Source organism: Pygoscelis adeliae, unplaced genomic scaffold (genome assembly GCF_000699105.1).
Source record: "Pygoscelis adeliae isolate BGI_AS28 unplaced genomic scaffold, ASM69910v1 Scaffold75, whole genome shotgun sequence".
Taxonomy (NCBI): Eukaryota; Metazoa; Chordata; class Aves; order Sphenisciformes; family Spheniscidae; genus Pygoscelis; species Pygoscelis adeliae.
The window spans coordinates 4,676,629-4,694,112 of record NW_008824772.1 but is presented as its reverse complement, the minus strand read 5'-3'; the positions used below and the strand labels follow the sequence as shown (position 1 = coordinate 4,694,112).

Genomic DNA, 17,484 nt, shown 5'->3' with positions numbered 1-17,484 from the left:
TTCTTGAAGAGGAGCCTGATAAGTGACATTTTGAGAATGGGGTACAGATCCCGAGAAGGCCGGGTAAAAAGAGTGAAAAGAGGAGTAAGGAATCTAAATAAAATTGCTGAGAAAAATAATGGTCACAGGTAGATAGATACTGTAAGGGGGGGGGGGAGAAAATGGGAAATATTTAACGAGTATCAGAATTTTCTATAGCTATGAATAAATGGGCTGAAGAAGGAGGAAGGGCGAAAGATTGATTTTATACCTTAGAGAGGTTGACCCTTGAGGAAAGTTTTATTAAAAGCCAATATAATTTTTTCCTGGAGTTCACCTTTTGCGCTGGGATTCTGCCAGTTTAATGTCAGTTAGTTCTGCAGTATCTGCTAATAGATAAAATTACAAGGTTAGGACTGTCCTAGCTGATAGCCGTGTAACTTCTTAGTTAATCAGCTTCAAATGCTTTACTATGCTTGTTCCAAACAATGATTCATAAACAGTTTTAAAGAGACAGAAAGCTGCTTTTTAAACAGCTGGAAGGATTACTTCTTGTGCCAATGTTTCCCACATCATCAGTTTATTATAAAGAAGAAATTGGAAGATGCCTCAATTTTTGCAGTAAAACCCAGAACAAAATAGAATTTTAACATCCCTAGAAGATCTCACCTGGTTCTTGACTAAGGATTTAGAGCAACCAAGAACAATACAGCTCAGTAAGAAACCATCCCTATTTTAAGCTTCCAGGTGATAAGCAATCTAGTTTTCAGGAGTGTGTGGCCATTGACTGGGTTTCTTACGCCTTTCTGCGATACTATTCCTCTCAGTAACAGTCTTTTATGCAGAGCCCAGTACTTGCTCAGGACTTTCAGAGTTTAGTTAGTGGCTACTAGATGACACGCAGAATATCACATTTGGGAAAGCTGAAGGTTACAGGTATTGATACTGGGTCTGAGAGCATTAATTTGAGAAGTGCCAAGTTAACCTACTGTGCTGTCAAGCTGTGACAATGTGAATGACGGTGACTTCAAAGTAAAATGAGTTCAAATGTCAGTGTCTTGATGAATACAGTCTGAAAATCATTCTCATGAGAGGAAGATCATTGAAAACTATCTTCATATTAATAAAAGCAGCAAGGGTGCTTCTTCTCAGATGAACAGAAACCTATTGACTCTGTATTTGTGCAGACGTGAAGAGCTAGTTGAGTGGAAAGATGCCAGCTTATGACAGCTGAAGGTTTGACCCTGAATCTTTAAGGGTATTATCCACGGAAAAAAGAGCCAATGGAAATTTCTCTTCGAGTTTGCTGTGCTCCAGATCTGGCCCTTATTCAACTCTTATTAAAGTCCACCAAGTCATGGCAACAGGAATAATGGAGGGGAATGAAGATTCAAGCTGTGCGTTTGCTCCCGAGACATACGAAGTGGATTTTAACACAGTTTGTGCATGCTGCTTTTAACACAGTTCATGTATCCTGTTCATGTGAGGAGTAGTTCATGGAAGACTGAATCTTTCACTGGCGTTGAAATGATCACTCAGTTTAAATTGTTGATTCAAGGCATAGTAAATCACTCATTTCCTCTCCAACTTCTGATTCCTAAAGGTATAATTGCTCCAAAATAATAGAATAAGTGCCTTAAAAGATTAAGCAAAAGGTCAGATTAGCGTAACATCTTTCCTGAACTGATGGCAAAACGCTGTGTAAACCTGGAGCCACCCCTTGAAATCTCCCAGGATGGTACTCTTGGGACTTGCCAATAAAGCAGCAGCAGGGAGAGGACACACATCCTTCTGTTTCACAGGTCACAGGTCTTTACCGTGTGATAGACAGACGGAGCAACCCTCACGTACCTACGTATATATAACCCACTTCATTATCACAGAACGTTTTCTCTTGAATACACAAACCAGTAGGAGCTATCTCATCCACTGTTATTAATGCGCAAGACTTCAGACAGTATCTGCACACAGCGGTGGATCTGTCTAGTCTCAAGACTAGCCGTAACTAACAACTTCAGAAGAAGGGATAGAACAGCCATGTTGCACAATTACATTGAGTTTGGCAATAGGAAGAAGACATTTCTTCTTGATCCCACTTGATGATTATCCTATATGCTGGAAAATGAGCACTCAGAGTGACATACTTTTTATTGCAGCTAATGTAACTCAGATTTGTAAAGAAGGTGATTCTGCTATATGACCATATTATCTAAATTGCTTTGTCGCCAACGCATAGAAAATATAAAATTGCCTGAACAGAATTAAGTGCTGACTCACCCTCCGATTAGGGTAAATGGTGCAGCGTTCCAGGGCGTCTTGGAGCTTTCTGTAGTCTCACAATCCTATGTGAAATCTTCTGATTGATTTTTCTCCCCTCCAAGCAAACTTATGTTTCATGCTCCTATTTGAGGCTAGATGCTACAAATCCAGCTGCTGTCACAAGACACCTTCCCCCTGCTTCGTTATCTTGATCAATTTTCTGCTGAAACTCTCATCTTTCATCCCGGCTGGTGCAGTTGCCTCCCTTGTGATTATTCCAGCTCCCAGCTCTCCATATTCATAGCCACTCTCCGAGCTCCAGCTCTAACTCTCTAGTTTCTAAGGCCTCATAGCTGCGAATGTTTTCTCACAAAACGCTTTTCCATAAGTTCTCACAACTTCTTTTCAGTCAAATCTGAGGCTGCATACAAACATGACACTGCTTATAGCAGACACTTTTAATAAAAGCACCTGCAAACACGAGCAGGCAAACACAGCACCAAGTATTTTAAATGGAAATCTTTTTTTTCCTGAAAATGGCCTCATATCACAAAACTCCATTTAGAGGTGTAACTGTGTGACTATCCTTAAAAACAGAACAATTTTCAGGTTTTGAAATGTAAGTGGAAGAAGGGCAATTTTAAGAAGCAATGCCAGAGACCCGAGGTGAACTGAGCCAAGGATACTGGGCAGAGAGCTCAAATTTAGCTGACTGTGGCACTAAGACAAACCAGCACTTGTGCCTTTGGGTAACCTCTGTTCCGACTCTGCCACTCAGGTAGTGAAAAGAAGGAGTGGAAGAAGGGCCGTGACCTAAATAATTGGGATAACAGCAATTATTAACCAGCAATCCCACCCACAAGGATTTGCAGAGGATGCCAGCTCTGAGCTGGAGGATCTGGGATGGAACCGGTCATGGAAGTGCCAGGACTTGGTTTAGTTTCCAGCTAGCTATGAACATCTCCTTTCTTGCTGACTGAAGTATTTCATTCGTAGCTGTTGAAAATCAGTTTGGGAAGAGGCTGAAATTTGTTTCCTTTATACGTGGGACTGGTTTCGTATCGGGCGATAACTCAGAAATGAAGAGTAGCTTCGGCACGCACATCAGGCTTAGGTTCTCCAGAAGCGCTTGTCGCTGCACAGCCCAACCTTGTTCCTTACCAGGAACTTTAACTTTTATTGTCTGGTAATAAGTCATACCTGCCTTGCCCCAAAGAGGATAAATCTCATTTATCTCCAACTACAGAGAGATAATAATGCAAGTGTTCCTTCACACCAGGAGACCGGGCGCCTGTTACCTGGAAGTTCTCTTCCAGGTTGGATCAACTTTTCTCCAAGTACTTCCTCCCGCAGAGTAAAGAGAAACTCGGCTGGAGTGTATATCCAGAGACAAATGAACCCCCAAGATAAGAGAATAAAATTGATTGTAAAAAACCACCATAAATATGGTATGGAGGGGTGAATGTGAAATTCAGAGCCAATCTAGAGCTGGGTCAGAATCTGGCCAGAATTAAGGATCTGATCTTTTCTGGTCGATCTGCACAAACGCTGTACCTTTGCAAAATACAGGCACATTTAAAGGACGAAATGAAAAAAAAAGAGGAATCTCCAATGGTGAAGAAAGCAACACATTCTGAGAGAAAAAAAGACTGTCTGAACCCTTCAAAGGTAGCAGTGAAATACATAAAAGTGTCCGTGGCTTCCCCAGAGGGGTTAGGGCTGGTTGTTACTCCCAGCCAGGCTGCATTTGACAGCTCTCCCTCACTTACATTACAAGAAGTGTGTTTTCAAAGGGGAAAAAAACAGATGTTCAAGCTCAATATTCCTGTCCAGATCCCTCTTGCTAAACGTCTGACACCAGCCTGTCCAAGTGACATCCAGGTGGGGACAGGGGAAGTATTAGTGTCCCCGATTCAGCTGAATCTGGGAAGTGCCTAGATGACAAGGAAGAACATCACCGGGAAGACTCCAGGGAGGCACCGGGGGATTTGCAGCACGGAGCGACGCATGCCGACGTCTGCACCGCGGCAGTCATGCTAGTGACTCCAGCACTTAAACTTTTCATTTCCAGCAACTGGTGGGTCCCTCAGCTCCAATTTACCGTTAGGCTGCTGAGAGGAGCGTGGGCAGAGCGGGGAGGCAGGGGACCCTCCGCTGAAAGCCTAATTCTGCAGTGAAGATAAGCCCTCGGACAGAAATTCTTCTCGAAGCAGGCAATCAATCCCCCCTTTAATAAATAGAAGAAGACACAAGATGGTCAGGGAAGAGTACGCTTCTTAAACGTGCTGGAGAAACAAGGCAGAAACATCTCTCGTTGCTCATCTGCAGGGTGACGGAGGTTTTTGAAGGAGCAGTAGCGCCCGCGTAATCAAACAGGAGCAACTGTGCTGGTCCTGCCCCGAGGCTTGTGCTTTAAACTATAACTAATGAGTGTAAAGGCACTGACAAAAAAAGCTTCCACAGAATCCCTTTTCTAAGGCCTTTGATTTTACTGGAACATGCACAGCAGTAAAATTCACATAGCCAATGGGGAAGCCATGTCCTGGCCTGACCCTGCCACAGAAAACAGCAAAACAAAGGGGCAGGGATGTGGGGTCACGTTTGGGGAGGATCCATGATTCAACGTGTCAGTTTACTAAGTCTCCTCTAATTTGTCACGTAATGAGGGAGCGGGGCAAACACTTGCAGCTCCAGGCTGCTTCTTCATTGCGAAAAGGTATGGCCCAGACAGCGATGAGCGTCTAAAGAATAAATGACTCTCAATTAGGACAGTAGGTCAGAAAGAGCAAGATGATTCATATCCAGGACATACTCCAACCATCCACAATACTACTCAGCAATTCTATACAGCTTTATATCTTCAAAGCGCCCACAAATACCCTGTCCTTTCAATGGCGCTGGCAGGTAACAGGCAGCAGGGCTTGAAATGTGCGCTCAAGACCTGCTAATTCTTGGAGTAATTGAGCTAAGCTGGGAAGAAATGGCTTCCACTGTCCCTCCAGCGATAGGAAGGATGAGACAGCTTTGTCCTGGTCGCAGCATGCCACCACTGGTCTAGAAATCAGGGGACGTGGAGATTCACACCCCAAAATTAATAAATAAGGTACCCAGAATTAATAGCCTCTTTTAGAGAACTGGCTGTATGCACTTTTCCCAGGAGTAAGCAACAGGTCGTGACAGATGGGGTTTAGGAGTGCTTGGCTCCTAGGTTAGCACCCTGACAATGCCTCCGCTCAGCTGTGCAAATCGCATTTTACTTGCTTGACTGTGAGTTGCTGGGCAGTGGGATGTAATTTTCCATGCTTGCAGTTGGCGTTGGGTTTTACCTTGACTTGCATTTGGCGGTGCAAGCTCCGTCAACATTGTTTCACCTCTTAGAAAATAATAATTAAGAAGCCTGGATGACAGGTATGTATTAGTACCGAAGAATTCAATGGCCAGCTCTACTTTAACCTGGTCACCGCAGTTTACTACTCTGCAACAAAATGTCTTTTCCAGATTTACCTGAAGACTGGGATATCAGAAAAACTCAGGGATGCCAGACATACACTTGGTTGACTTTGATCTCTCCGAAGACAAATCTTTTAAAGTTTAGATCAAGGAATCTTTTAATGAAACAAAGAAATCGTGCCACTTGTATCAGTTCCAGATATAAATAAATCAGCTAGAAATAAACAGGAGCAAGGCAAACGTAAAGGAGACAGCCACGCTCTGCAATGTCAGTCCAAAGTGACTGTCTGATGGATGATAATATGGCTGGCTCAGAAAAAAAGTCAGTTTAAAAGTCTTGCTGCCAGCCATCTGGCAAATCTTCCAAAATATATTGCAGTAAAACTTCACTGAATTGCTACCTTTTTTGCATGTCCTGCTATCAACACAGTCTATTTATTTTTTAAGTGTAGTGAGGATTTCGAAATCTCTACTAGGACTCTCTCCTTAGGGACTCGTTATAGCCCTCCCCACGGCCAAGTCATTGTTCCTTCCCTCCACCAGCCTGCCACATATGCATAATCTTCCCAAAGTAAAGATGCTCCTATACATTTAGGGGGTCACTGAAACGCCGAGCACATCTAACTGTTCAGGCTGCTGCAGACGCACTGTCTGTTCACAATTCACAGGTGCCGTGCCCTCGTGCTGCAAGGGAGGCAGAAGTTCATAGCAGCGGGATTTATAGCACATCCGTCCTCTTGCTCCAGAAGCATCATTACTTCTTACTTGGAACGGAAGGGCAACATTTCATACTTCCAAACAGTATAGGGCTTATTTTCATAACTGAGTAATTTGGACTCTGTACCCCAGAAGGCAATAGTGAGTATTACCACTAGCCATCTCCTAATAATCTGTAGCAACACAGAGCGATAAAAATTTATGATCACTTAAAAAAAAATCCTTTTCCATTCCATGAAAATTAAAAAAAAATCTTTGTACAGAACAGGCTGCCCTGCTGAATGTTAATTAATTTTTTTTCCCTGTTTCGTCAGCTCCTCCCACCTGGTCCGTAATCGGCTGTAATCGAGTCCACGACCCTCCTGAATTTCTATGAAGCATAATGGCTTGTGGCCATAGTACCGAGAGTACCGGAACGCAGATAACCCTCCGATACGCCGTCTGAGAGGCAGCTGGAGATCCTATCTGGTGACCAGACACTCCTGGGTTGTAACATGGACTCAGTAAAAGCTATTTTCAGCTTAAATGATCTTTGATACTGAAACTAGAGTTAACTTGGGTGGTGAGTGGAGGAGATCATCTGCTCTGAGAAATAAACCAAAGGAGAAGGGGGAGGGAGAAAAGTAGGAGGATAACAAAGGAGAGGGACTCTTTAGGGAGGGGAGTTAAATTGAAAACATGCACTGATGGAAAGGGAACACAGGAAGAAAATACGCTGTTGCATCTCCCCGTCACTACTGATGAGGTCCCTGTCCCCCCTCAACTGCCAGCCGTGCTCATCATTTGTAATTCTCAACCTTCTTAGATAGATGGGGCTAAGCAACAAAAGCTGTCTCTTAGCAGCCCTCAAGCTTGTCTCACCTTTGTGACAGCTAGTTTTAGTAATTTTTAGTCAAACTGGTTTGGTTGTTAATATGGGCTTAATTTTAATTTCACCATGTACAGCGGTAACTTAACAAGCTGCTCCAGGAGATCTTTATGGTATGGACAGTGGAAAGCAGGGAAAGGAAATAATTGCAGCATTTCCACCTACGGTAGTCTGCTTCAGGGCAGGTATAAATAGATCCATAAGTGTTTGTTCACTTAAAAGAGAGTTCAGCCTAACTGCTTTTTCAATTGCCAGCAGCAGAATTGATGGTTTGGTTTTTTTCTTAAGAATGAGGGCAAAGATCATCTACTAAATATCACCCTCCCTTCCTCCAGACTGCAAGTAGCGTTTAAAAAGTTTCAGAATTTTTACCAAAACCAGATGTTGCCTGTATAAAAGTACGGGCAATTTTTCAAAGCCACTATATTTGTTTGGGAAAAGAGGGCTAATTAGATCAGAAAACTCAATTCAGCTTCAGAACTGAGGAAATTAATGAAAAAAAAATTCTCATTTCGTTCACTTGGTGCATCCAAAAAGCTCTGGACCGGTTCATGCAAACAGTAACTCCCTTTGCAGTCCCACCACAAGTTTTGAGAAAGCGCTTGCTAAAGTGTCTGAAAACGCCCTGTTTCTTGTCCGTAGGCAGCTGAAGAGCAGAGCAGGCGCAACGCAAGGCCCAGCTGGGATGGGACTGGGGTCCCAGCAGGTCGGGGGGGGATCGATCTGCAAGCAGGGCAGCGGGACCCTTGCTTCCAGCTTGGGCATCCCAGAAATAACCCGCCTGGCTCGAAGAAGGTTAGGGAGCCTCTCCTGGGGGTCCAGCGCACCTTGGTGTGGGAGGAAGAGGAGCCCAGCGTGGGTGGCCCACCCGGGGTGCCCTGGACCTCTCTCCTGGAGCAGCACTCCCACAGCTCCATCTACTGTCCCGCGGCTCCGGAGCCCAAAGCCCTGCCGACATCCACCTTTCCCTGCACGAAATTGTTTAAACAAACTTCCCCACTGTGGCCTCGCAGAAATGCAATAAACAGCATTTACGTAGCCTCCTCGGTAGCTCTGCTAATGGCCCGGTTATAATGTCATTACGAGGGCTTTCTAGGCAAATTTGCTGTACTCTGCCTCTGGCCTCGTGTGTTAAAGCCTCACCTCGGTGCTCGGTAATAGCCCGTAAGGGCACAAGGCACGTACTCTGCCACTGCCTATTGTTCAAGCTACGGGTACTATATTTAGCTGAACAATAGCTAATAAACAAAAGACATTTTAAGTGGTTTGTGGTGTCTGCTGAGCACCAGCTGCCCTTTTTGTGTTGTACTGAATCTTCAGTCCTGATGCTCAGGTCTCCTGGGTCCCATTCAGCTGCAAAAGCCCAAAGCTACTGTGAGAGGAACAAACTAATCTGATAGGGAAATGAAACAATTGATGGCTCATAAAAGCAAAATAGACAGGTATTTGAAAAGGAAAAAAGCAGAACAGATTCAAATCTAATTGAGAGTCCTACCACAGGAGTGCCGTAGAAGCAGCAAGTTCCTCCACGTTCCTCCGCTCGTGCCCCAAGCCAGCCAGCTTCACAGGTGCCAAGACTCAAACCTGTGATTCCAGGTAGCATTAATAAGGTTTAGATCTGAATTAAAGCACTCTTCTGCACGCCTGGGGATGTGATTCAGACCTCTGTTCTTGTGGCGTATGGCAGCCTTGGCTGCTTCAGGCTGTGCTGAAGCATCTGGAGGTGCACATTTGTGGGTCCCAGCCCAAAGCACTGGGACAGGAGGTGCGTGCAGCCAAAGGAGGTGAGCTCTGCTGGCGTCTGCAGACAGCCTGAGGGAGGGAAGGAGCTGCTCCTGGGTTTCCCATGGGGAGCTGACTCCAAAATCAACTGTTTTGAAGGCAACGATGGCACAAGCCCCCGGACAGCACAGGGATCTGTGCATGGCTCTAGGAGAAGAGGACAGGAGGCTGAGCCCACTTACCCAAACACCCACCTTCCCCCTGGAAGGGCAGCAGGAGAGAGGACCCCGGGACTGGCTCAGACACCCCTGTGATGGGGGGGGGGCCCTTCCTGGGGCTGGCAGGGACCCCCTCCGCGTCCCAGCTGGCTCAGCTGCGGGGTTTGGGGCTGTCACCTCCCAAGTCCCTCCTCTCTCCCCAAGGCAGCGTAACGAGGCCAGCGGAAATCTGAAGTAGAGAGATTTACTTTACTCAGGGATTCCTATTCAAAGCTACAGCTATTGACAGATTTTTTTTCTATTCCTACGCTCGGTGGGAGGAAGCTGATAGTATTTATTAAGCTGATCTCAGGCACCGAAGCTCAATCCTAACTCCAGATACTCAGGCAATCATCAGAGCCTGTTGTGTCTGCATGAATATACTAATCCTGCCTCTGCTTTCTGAATACATAAAGCAATGTATAGGACCATTCATCTGTGATAGAGTCTTCTAGATGGCTGCAGAGGGCAAGACAGTATTTTTAATATGGAGAACTCTATGGCAAGCTATTTTAGTACCTTAGGATCAGTAACATTTTTGAATGTCTGAGAAGCTGCTAACATTTATAAGACTTTACAACCAAGATCCATTCTCCCAAATGGAGAAAGAGCTCGTATTTTTCACATACATTTTAGATATTGATAATTTTCTCATTTTCTGATATGACAGGGCTCGGGGATTTTTTTCCCCGCTGAGACAATGTGATTGACAGAAGGAGATGAGAATTTCTCATAAAGAGAAGCAATGCACTTTTACGCAGCCGAGGCTGAAAGAAAGCAATAATTGTCCTAATACGCAGGCACGGTTCTCCAGAACGGCTGATGATTTATTTCAAGAGACACTGCTGACAAAAATGCCAGGCATGTCTTCCCAAGCCAAGATGAGAGCCGAGATTGGTTTGAACAACCCCTCGGCCCTCTGCCCGCCTGCCGTGCTGCCGTTCGGTGGCGAAGGTGCCGCGGCCGGTCTGGGGTGGGTGCAGTGCCAGCCTGGGAGACCCCATCCCCGGAGGATGCGGATCAGCAGAGCTCCACTGGCACCTCTGCCACGGCGAGCCCGACCCATTGTTACAGAGGTGGCACTCGGCACACGTTTAATTCCGTTTTAGGCTCATTCTCAGCAGATGCTGGGGCACTCGGAGGCTCCAGGGAGCTTTGGGCAGTTAGAGCTGCTGCCGCACCCCTCTGGGCTCTGCTTTAGGACAAAAAACCCAAACAACCCCAAAACTGAAGAAGCTGCCTCCAATGCTCGGGCCGGCGCAGAGCCTGGGAGCAGCCCTGCGCCTGCCGTGGGGATGCCTGTCCTCGAGGGTCACCACCACTTCTGTGCCCTTACAGCAGCCAAGGAGCTTTGCTTTCTGCACGGCTCCTCTATCACCTTTGGCTTTTCCCAGTGCTTGGCCAGGCCTTGCAGCGGCTGTAGCTGTTTCACTGGTGCACACAAGCCAGAAGTTAGCCCCCTCTACCTGCTTTCCTCCCGGCCTCCTCTTCCAGCTGTTCTCTGTCTCCTCTCACTATCTGCATCTCATGTTCTTCTCTGCTGTTTCTAATAGCTTTTATCTATGCCAAGTCCCATCCTACTCATCTCTCATTAAACCCCAGACCTTTCGCAGAGCTTTTCTGCATTGATCTCCCAGCCAGCTTTTGTCTCTTTGACATCTAGGTTCTCTTCGTTTGTACTTTTCTCTCTGGATCTGGGAATAATTCTGCTTCTATTGATGTTACCGGATCCAGGCCCTTCCATTTTATTAAACTCCTTGGGGTAAGGATCATGGCTTTCAAGGGATAGATGCGTATCTTCTGCTTTGCAGATACGATGGTGGGTATGACTGGTCCCTGCACCAGCAACACCCAGGGTGTCGCGAAAGCCTCAAGAGGCTGATGTGTATCACAAACAGTAAGAATCTTATCCTGTGCTAGATACTGGCCTGAGAGAGACATTATCCCTGGCAGACACCAGCTCCAGACAGACATTTTCCATGGCAGCCCTGCCCAGGAATAGATCCTGACTTCATCTAGAAGAGGAGCAGGAGCTGGTTGTACAGGGTTGTGCCACTCGCTGGAGGACGGCACGGCCAGAGCGAATGGGGCAGGGGTGGCCTCTGCCATACCCGTGGTGTATCTACCTTCTCCTGCTCATTTTCAGATGGCATGTTTTGCTCTCCTGCGGCCTCAGATCAGCGTCTTGATAGAAAGCTGCTGATATGAGCAGCCCCTGCCGGCAGCGAGTGCTCCCCGGAGCACCAGGGTCTGGGAACGCACGCTCTGAGCAGATCTCTTATTTGGAAAACTAGATGGTATTGACTATTTATAACCTAAGCTTAGAGCAAGGCAAGGCCAGCTGGAAAATATGCCACCATGGTGAAGATGCTCGGCTCAGAGCAGAGCATTGGGGGTTTTCAGCCCTGAATTACAGGGCAGCAGTGAGCAAGTGGCTTTGCTTTTTCTTTTTCCCCTCCTACTGATTTAGTTTGGAAGCATTTCAGAGGGCACTTTCTCCTGTTATATGGTAATAAAACCCTGGGCTCAATAACTGAGATCTGCTGTCTGGCATCAAGCAATACAAATAACAATAAAAGAAACAAAATAGTGGTGAGTCAGGCTGGTTTTGACTTGGAAAAACATCAGTTATCCTTATTACTCACCAGCTCTCATCTCCTCTGGGGGACTCTGCCGGCCACCAGCGAGTCTGCAGTCTAAGAGAGTCCGTATTTAGCTCAGGCCCTCCTAGAAATGGTTTTCCCTGGGGTTTCGGCGGGTCAGCGGTTGCATACCCACTTCATCGGGACCGTGAGTGCGAGCAGCCTTTTTGCAGGGCAAGAAGAGTTTTCCAGCTGAGCCCAGTGGAACCACAGGGCTGTAGACCCGACGTGGCATGGAGGGGCCACAGCCCAAGGTGGGGTGGACGATCCTTGAGGCCTGTGTCTTCATCCGGGTGGAAAAAGCAGGAGAGGGAGCCTGGGGAGCGGGGGACGCACCCCTGTCCCCGACGCTGGCTGTGGTCGCCCATGGGCTCCTGAGCGATGTGCAAGCTGCGGCTCTGTCGTGCCCTGCAGAGCATTGTCACAACAGCCCAACACGTCTGAAACACGCACAAGGGGCCAAGTCCAGCTGGTAGCTGATTTTTGCTATCGAGATTCGTATTTATTAATTTCTAGCCCATTTGCTTTCTTTTGGCACCATTTTTCTCTGCAAGTGAAAAATTTACCCTGAATCACAGCGTGTTATTTCCACTTGTCAAGATAAAGGTTAATGAAATACCAGTAACTGCATCACAAATCTAGCTCTGTATCTATCAGAGATTTTATATGGCATGTTATACTGCACAGCCTATGCTTAGAAAAGGCTGTGATTAAAAAAAACCCCAAACTGTCAGAGGTCAAGAAATTCACAGCTAGAGCAGCTGAGCCTCTGCCCTTCACTCCTCACCTCTCGCCTGTAGGACGAGGAAAAAGCCCTCCCGCAATTGGCACAAACAAGTATGGGTCAAGATTTAATCCAACACACGAGATTCTGCAGGACTGCGGTATTTAAACAACGTTTTCCTGTGCAAACATTGTCTGCCTCTGGATAACGGTTACTCGGATATTCATACACTATGTAAATAATATATAAATAACATATATCATAGAATCATAGAAAATCTCGAGTTGGAAGGGACCTGTAAGGATCATCGAGTCCTATAAATATATGTAGGATTTAGAAGCAACATAATGCTATATTTGACATATAGCTGTCTTCAAAGAGATTTGCACCAGAGGTGCAAAGAGAATTTTACGTACTTGCTGCAAAGATTTTCTCATGCCCTGAACGTGAAACCGGGGCTGGCAGAAGGACGCACCGTGAGCTGCTCTGTGCCCTGGGACGCGGGAGTCGAGACAAATTACACAGTGACAAACTCCCCTTCGAGATCCGCAGACACAAGATCAGACCCCAAATTAAATACTTGGAAATACAGACGATACGCCCGTTCAGCAGCAGTGCGAGCATATGATCTTTCAGGAAGGAAGGGAGGAGCTGCTTTGTTTTCTTCCTAGGGAAGGTCGGGGAGGGATGGGATGAGTGTCAGAAACTGCCGTTTGGGATGAGTCAGGAGATTGGCATGGGGCGGTTTGCATTAATACCGGCTTGAACGCATGCCAAAGAGGATTTCCAAAATTCACAGCCAGTTATTTCTTGTCATAGGGTTAAAAAATCCTATAGCCTGTTCCTCCACTCCAAGGCATGCAATCGAAAGCCTGAGGAGATTACTCTGAGAAGGTTGGTTTGTTCTGTAAATATGTTCTTAAAATCTTGAATACAGATTACTAAGTTTAAAAAAAAACCAACAACCCAAAAACTTCTAACAGAGCTAACGCTCTCACCGAGAATCTTTTCCCTCCTCCGAAGTGGATTAAAAAGCATTGTTGTGAAATCCCAGTGCAGATTTTATTATGGGCTGAATCAAAATGCTTTGGAGTTTTTGGAATTCAGATCTGAAGTTCGTCGTTTCAGCCCATATGTTCCATATAAAAGTAAGATAAAGAAAGGGATGTACTTTTTCTTCCTTTTGATATGCAAAGATTTAGATGAAATACTTACTTTCCGATTTGCTTTTTCAGTAGAAATTCACTAGAGATCCTATCGAACATGAAATAGCCTGTGAAGCCTGAGGAGCTCCTGAAATGATGGATGACATCAAGAGCCAAAAGAATATTTACAAAGCATCTGAAGAAAGAGATCCTTAATCACTCTGTGAAGCCTGTTGATTTGTTGCCATGTACTTAACTTAAAGCTTATGTTGTCATATAGCTAACTTTAAAATTTAATGAACCATTTGGGGGAAGGAAATCTCTGTTAAAAAAAAATCAGTCCTGTCCCTTCAGCTGAAGTGTGAGCAATAACACACTTCATCGGATATTCTCAGCAAGTCCCTCGTTAAAGCAGTATCACCAGATGAGACCTAATTTTCCTAATATTTCCAGAGTACAATGCAAGAAGGAAAAATATTTAAGATTTTATGTATTCCTGAAGAATAGTAAAAAAACTGGTGCAAGCTGCAAGCCCCCCCCCCCCCCCAGGTTATTTGCTAGACCTCTTTCATTTACAGGTATTTTATTGTTGAAATGGAATATCAATACTGTTTTTATTTAAAAAAAAAACTTTTGCCCACTAGATGGCTGTAATTGTTACGGCCATGCTTAATTTTTGGTATCAAATTCCCATCTTTAACAAAGTGTATTCTTCCTTTTTGTTATTCTGTATTATACGCTCTCGACCTCCAGCGCGGTGTTTGAAGCGATGGGCTCCTCGCTTTGCAAATTTCAACTGTTTATAGAAAATTCAGGTGTTCAAAATGGCTACTGCAGTGAGTTTGTATCACGCCTGAGGAACAGAAACCCGCCACCATTTTGAAGGATAAAGTGGGAATTATTTTTTCATTATTGAAAGAAATACTTTGTTTTCTGCTAATACAAAGAGTGATCGGACTGAGAGCCCTACGGAAAGGCTTTTCCAGTAGCATGCTGTTTAATGCAAGCAGCTTGCGATTACTGTTGTATCACAAAAATGTTGCAGATCTGATGGACGGGAGCCCAGAAGGCAGGACTGAGCATCTCCCGCGTCCTAGATTCAGTAGAGGAGCTGATGTGAGAAAGAAGCAGGATCTGCTGGAAGGAAAGCTCAAACGACATCTCACGGAGAATACAATTTCCCTGCTGTTTGCACAGGCTCCAGTCCAGGAGAAGGAGTGGGTCCGTGTGGTGGGTTTGCACAGGGTTTGCTGGCTGCGGTTCCCTGTGGCTGCAGTTTTCCAGAAGTTCCACCTAAAGGGAATGACCACGTAGGCTCAGGTGCAGAGAAAGACTTTCCTGGTTCAGCTAGCGAGCAGGGTACTAATGTTTCATCTAAACAGAGCCGCCTGAATATAAACATCTATATTATGTTTGACAGCTCTTGACTACAAGATACATGGAAAGGGAATTGGCTCTCTTCTCACTTTTTAAGTCGAACACAAGTTTTTAAGCAGCATGCAGAAACATTCGTAGCATCTCTCCACTAAGCATGAGCCTGTGTGGATTCTCCGAGGCATCGCCATAGCCCCTCAGCACGGTGCATGGTTCTGCTAGCGGCTTTGCAGCCCCTGCCCCCTTCAGCTTGCAGATAAATCTGCCCTTAATGGGAATTACTTTTTCTTTGATGATGAGTTTGCCTCCCCGTTCAGTACCGCACCAAAGGGGGTGATCAGGGTCCGTCAGGTTTCATAAGACTTAAGTGCAACTTCTCAATTAAGTGTCTGCAAAGAGGGTTTGCTCGGCCAGGGCCTCGTAAGCAGCTTGAATGGAGCAGTGCCTTTGCCTTGGTTAAAAGTACCACACCAATAAAGAGTGCACACCCAGCACCGCAGTTTTTCAGATAACCTGGAAGAGAAAGCACCTTTGGCATAGGAGGTGCCGTAATAAGATGTGGTTTAGAAGAAATTCAGGACCGCTGTAATGCACCAGTTTAATATCGGTCAAGTAGATAATTTCACTTATTGCTCGCTCTTGCAGAAATACCACGTCAAAGTGGTAGAGGGTAGAACTGCAGTCAGACCAGTGTGTCCCCCTGCTTTAACTGTATTTCTTCCTAATTCAATATAATCAAGCACTCCCTTTTTGTGTGTGTACAAATAGGTCCGTGCCAGAACGAGAGTCTCGTGCACCGTGGGTCGGTCAGCCAGACGCTGGGCACCCCGAGCCCCTGCTTCTCCGGATAGCAGGGCCAGGCGTTGCCCTCAGCCCCACCTCTGACCCAGCCGCCTTATCGTGGTGGGCGTGTGGGTCAGGTTTGTCTTCTGCCCTTCCTGGTGCATGCAAACCCAGCCTACCTGGGTGTTTAAATCAAGTTCATCGCCTAGCTGAACGCCTTATAAAGTGATGTTAATCAAGAAAGAATAATGAACCTTCAAATTCACTTAAATTGTAAGTAAGGACGAAGTGCTCAAGTAAAATGGCTCTCATTCTAAACCGGTCCTTATTTCTAAGCCTTCTGCATCTACAAAACAGGATAAAGTATTTTTTGTTCTGTAGCAAAACACTTTGAGACTAATGGATGAAAAGAGCTGGGTACTGTTCAGGAAGGTGGGGATCTTTTTTACCCTCTCTTCCTATTCCCTTGAAAGTAATTCCTGCCATCATCCTTTGAACCAATCCCTAAAACTCAAGACAATTCTTTGAGATCCTCTGACTCGCTGACTTTTCTGTCCTGCGTCTACAGCGAATCTTGCTGAACAGGTTTAAGCAAAATAATCTCCATGCAAACATTCTGCAAATAGATCAGTTCCGTAGCCGGTATCAAACACCCTACCTGGAGCCCACTGAATAAATGGATGTCTTTGCTACAAAATTATAAACCAGAACTTCACGTAGCATCATAGCCATATAGATTTGAAATAATTTCACTTTCAGCACAGAGGTTTCAGTATTGTAATAACAGCGGTATAAATAGCCACATTTTCTGAGCATTGCAAAGGACAAGTGATTAAGGTCAGCATCCTCGCAAGAGTAGTTTGCCGTTGGTGCCTGATTTAAGACTGTCTGGAGCAGACTACAAAAGGTGCAGGGGTACCTGAGGCTCCTGTGAAACTGTGGTGGAGTTGTGGATGCTTTGTGTTTTCTGGTAATCGGTCTGGAGAGATTTTAAGCTTTGCACACAAAACCAGAAGGATGCAAACCTGCAAGAATAACACCTTCAAATAACACGAGCTCGCTTGCAGAGGGGATAGGGCTGGTTCAAGACGACGGCACCCGCTCCTGCAGGTAGCAAAGCTCCTTCCGAGCTCCACATTGTCCCAGTGGAGCACGCCCTCCCGCCAGCTCGCCTTCACAAAGCAAACCACATACCACAGGGATTTGCTGGGTAAACAACGACTCACCCCTGCAATATCAGCGCTGGAGAGAAACAGAGGAAGAGCTGTAATAGGTGCTCCTCACCTCACGTAACTCGCCATGGGAAGATGCTCGGGTATTTGGGAGAGTGACACGCGTAGGACCCTAATTGAGATGTATTAGACTGCACCAGAGAGTCGTCTGAATTGTGATAGAAATATCCAGCTCGGAGTCAAAGAGCCGGAGGAAGCCGTGAAGGCTGAGAGCAACCAGGTTGGGTCAGACGGCTGCTCGCTTTTTCAGGCTGAGGGCTGAGGCACGCTAGCTCCCGGGTCCGGAGCCAAAGCCCCCGCAGCCGGTGGAAAGGCTCCATCCGGTGTCCCCG

At 45.9% G+C, this 17,484-nt stretch overlaps 1 long non-coding RNA gene across 1 annotated transcript; it reads right to left on the bottom strand.

Moving 5' to 3' along the window:
• Window positions 1-14,501: 14,501 nt before the first annotated feature.
• On the bottom strand, window positions 14,502-17,374 carry LOC103916680. Its single transcript, XR_663599.1, has 3 exons — window positions 17,147-17,374; window positions 16,840-16,945; window positions 14,502-15,056 (listed from the first exon to the last, which is right to left on the bottom strand). It is a non-coding gene; the product is annotated as an uncharacterized LOC103916680 (long non-coding RNA).
• Window positions 17,375-17,484: the final 110 nt, after the last annotated feature.